This window comes from Colobus angolensis, unplaced genomic scaffold (assembly GCF_000951035.1).
Source record: "Colobus angolensis palliatus isolate OR3802 unplaced genomic scaffold, Cang.pa_1.0 Scaffold48, whole genome shotgun sequence".
Classification (NCBI taxonomy): Eukaryota; Metazoa; Chordata; class Mammalia; order Primates; family Cercopithecidae; genus Colobus; species Colobus angolensis.
This window is the reverse complement of record NW_012118265.1, coordinates 11,733,596-11,737,388: the sequence shown is the minus strand read 5'-3', so window position 1 is coordinate 11,737,388 and position 3,793 is coordinate 11,733,596.

The following is a 3,793-nucleotide window of genomic DNA, read 5'->3' as shown; positions in this document are numbered from 1 at the left end:
TTTTTTTTTTTTTTTGATTAGAGACAGCATTTCACCCTGTTGGCCAGGCTGGTCTCGAAATCCTGACCTCAAATGATCCACCCACATCGGCCTCTCAAACTGCTGGAATTACAGGTGTGAGCCACCATGCCTGGCCAAATGGTTTTTATCATTAGTGCTATAAATTATAAAGGCTTTCTACTCCAAGAGTATATGTATGAGACTACACACATACACACACACACACACACACACACACATGCACACACACATATCTATATATTTTTATGGTATATTTATGGTTTCATTTTTAATATTGAAATCATTAGTTAATCTAAAAATAATTTTGATGTATTATGTGAAATAAAGATCTAACACAATTTTTCCCTAAATGTCGTTATACCAATATAATTTATTAAATAATTCATATTTTGCCACTAACTTTTTATTTTTTATTTTTAGAAGTGCTTTTAATTCAATAAGACTCACCAACCAGATGTTGAACCTCATATATCTGAGCCTTCACAAGGGAGAGATAACCTCTGGTGTCAGGTATACAGGAAGCTTCCAGGGACTATGTTGCACTTTCTGACTTGCTCAGGTTCTTTGTCAGAGTTATGTTACTGTCAATGCCTATGGCTGAAGCCATCTTAAGTCTGCTAGCTTAGTCACCCCAATATTCTCAGGGAAGGCAGGACTTCGTACTCTCCAGCCCCAGAAGAGATTCATGAGACACCTGAGTTCATTGGGGGTCTTTATTCTCTCCTTTCTGGCTGACTGGTATTGGTGAGGACATGGCCCATCTTTAGCCAAGAGGACCTGAGCTATATTCTGTTGGTGGCATACAGAGAAAGTTTACTTTGTTCGTGGACATTATTGGTGTCATGTGATGTTTGTGATAGTTTTTTCCAGCCTCCAACTCACTTGGCCTGGACAAGTACTTGCCTCATGCTGCTCTGGTTTATGATAATAAAAGGCCTCGAAGTTTAAGCAACCTTTAATCTTGGGGGTTCTGTTCACTGTCTGGAGTGGATTAAAAGCAGGCTCTACCAAACCAAAGAGGTAAACAGCCTTTGTGAGGGCCTCCAACTGCATGTGCCTCAAATGAGACAGTGGGGTGGGGGAGAAGAGCTCTCAGTCTAGTTTGGTGTTAACTTCCATTGCTGACAAAAGACTGTTAGATAAGAATTTACATCTTTGTGGGCCTGATTTATGTGGACTTCGGTTATTTGAGGTCCAATATGTCACTTTTAGGAGGATGCTGCTGCTGTGACAACCTGCAGTGTTTGGGAACAGCATGGATTGGGTGTCTTGTTTACAGCTTGTGTCCCATGTTTCTCAACACTATTGATGGGAAGCTGTTTCTCAGGACCTGGTGAGTGGCCATATTCTCTGAAGGCCAGAATCTGTTACACAGGTCACTTGTAAGGCCTCAGGTAGGTTTAATCTAATCACACAATCCTCTGAAGTGGACGGCCTTTCCCAGCATGGGTGGCATCTTCCATCGAGTCCATGGGAAAAGATTTCTCTGTCACCCACAAATCTTAATGATGTAATCCTCCAAAATTCTGCCCCTTTCCACCCAACTCTTCTGAGCTCCTAAAGGAAGCACCACTAATTTTAAATGTTAACTTTATCTCATACTCTTACAGATATCTGAACATATTTCTAGGTGTTCTGTTCTATTTATCTTTCTGTTTATTCTTGTACTAGTTCCATGCTTTAAACTTTGTGGTAGCTTTATAATACACTTAAAAATCTCATAACTTTCATATAGTTTTGAGTTTTTGGACATAAATTGGTACTGCATTATTCTTTAATTTCCATTTCTTTGTCTAGTAATGATTTGGAGCAGCTTTTAATGCTTGTTAACCATTTGGATTTACTTTCCTGTGAATTTCCTACACCCTTTATCTGTCAGCTGCTTTGCAAGTAGTTTTGCAACTCTATTATTATTTCTCTTTTTTCTTTTCTTTCTTTCTTTCTTTCTTTTTTTTTTTAAGATGGAGTCTCACTCTGTTGCTTAGGCTGGAATGTGATGGCACGATGTTGGCTCACTGAGAACTCCACCTCCCGGGTTCAAGCAATTCCCCTGCCTCAGCCTCCTGAGTAGCTGGGGTTACAGGTACACGTTGCCATGCCTGGCTGATTTTTGTACTTTTAGTAGAGATGGGGTTTCACCATGTTGGCCAGGCTAGTCTCGAACTCCTGGCTTCAAGTGGTCTGCCTGGCTTGGCCTCCCAAAGTGTTGGGATTACAGGCTTGAGCCACCGCGCCCAGCACTTTTTTTTTTTTTGAGACGGAATCTCGCTCTGTCACCCAGACTGGAGTGCAGTGGCATGATCTCGGCTCACTGCAACTTCCACCTCCCAGGTTCAAGCGATTCTCCTGCCTCAACCTCCTGAGTAGCTGGAACTACAGATGTGCACCACCATGCCTGGCTAAGTTTTCTAATTTTTAGTAGAGATAGGGTTTTGCCACATTGCCCAGGCTGGTCTTGAACTCCTGAGCTCAAGTGATCTGCCTGCCTTGGCCTCCCAAAGTGCTGGGATTATAGGCATGAGCCACCATGCCTGGCATCAACACTATTTTTTTTTAATTTATGACATCTTTTACTATATACAAATGTTTAATTAAAAATGAATATATTTACAAGGTCTATCTTAATTTTATAGCTTCTAGGTTTTCTGTCTTAGTTAATAGGGCTCCTGATATCTAGCTGTACCTAAAGTCTCCTAAATTTTCTTGCAGGATATATGCTATTTTAAATTTTAAATAATTTATCTGAATTAATTTTTCTATCTAGTATAAGATGAAGGTCTAACATTTTTTTGGATGGATAGCCTGTTGCACCAATACTATTTATTAAGTAAATCCTTTTTCATGACTAGATACATTGTTTTTATCATATATTAAATTTTTACATATACTGAGTTACTTCTGGGTCTCTATTTTTTCCAGTTTTGTCTGGAGTCTCTATTTTGATCAGTTTGTCTACTCCTGTGCCAGTACTATACTATGCTCTATGTAATGCAATACAGTGCCTTGACAAGTACAGAGTTATTTCATTACAGTAACAGAAATGCATTCTTAAACATGTAAGCATTAAGAAAATGCACCTTTGAGTACTTAAGAACATTTGAGTTCATCTGAAAAAATTATTTAATAAAATTCAGGCAACAAAGAGATAAATAAAGAAAAGAAATTAGAAAGTAGGGAGATCAGGCCATAAAAGGACTCATGGGGAACATAAAATTCATTGAAATAAAAAGCTATCATCAAACAACTGTAAAACGTTGTTGTAAACAGTATGTATATAAATGTAATTATTATTGATAAATAAAATCAGTTGGTGGTTGTTTGGCAATTTGACAGTATGTATAAAAATTTATAACGCACATGACCTTTGACTCAGGGATTCTACTCACTGTTCAAAGGTGTATGCATGCTACTGTATTTTGTAGTGGCAAAAGACTGGAAACAACAATGAACTTAACACTTCATTGATGGGGAATTGGTTAAATCAGTGTTATATGAAACAATATATGAACATTTGTTAAGTGTCAAAAGCAGAGTACAAAGTGTTGTGTACAATATGCTCCCATGTATGTTAAAGTTATTGATACACACATATATCTGTATTTGCATAGAAACTGTTAGCAGGAAAAAAGCCAGGCACACCCACTGCTCTCTTGGAGTTTGTAGACTAGCAGGGAAGATATACATGCAACAAATAATTGCAAGTTTATTGAGTGCACAGAATAGTAGAGTTCTCTGAGGGAATACATTAAGTATGTAATAGGTAGATTTAATC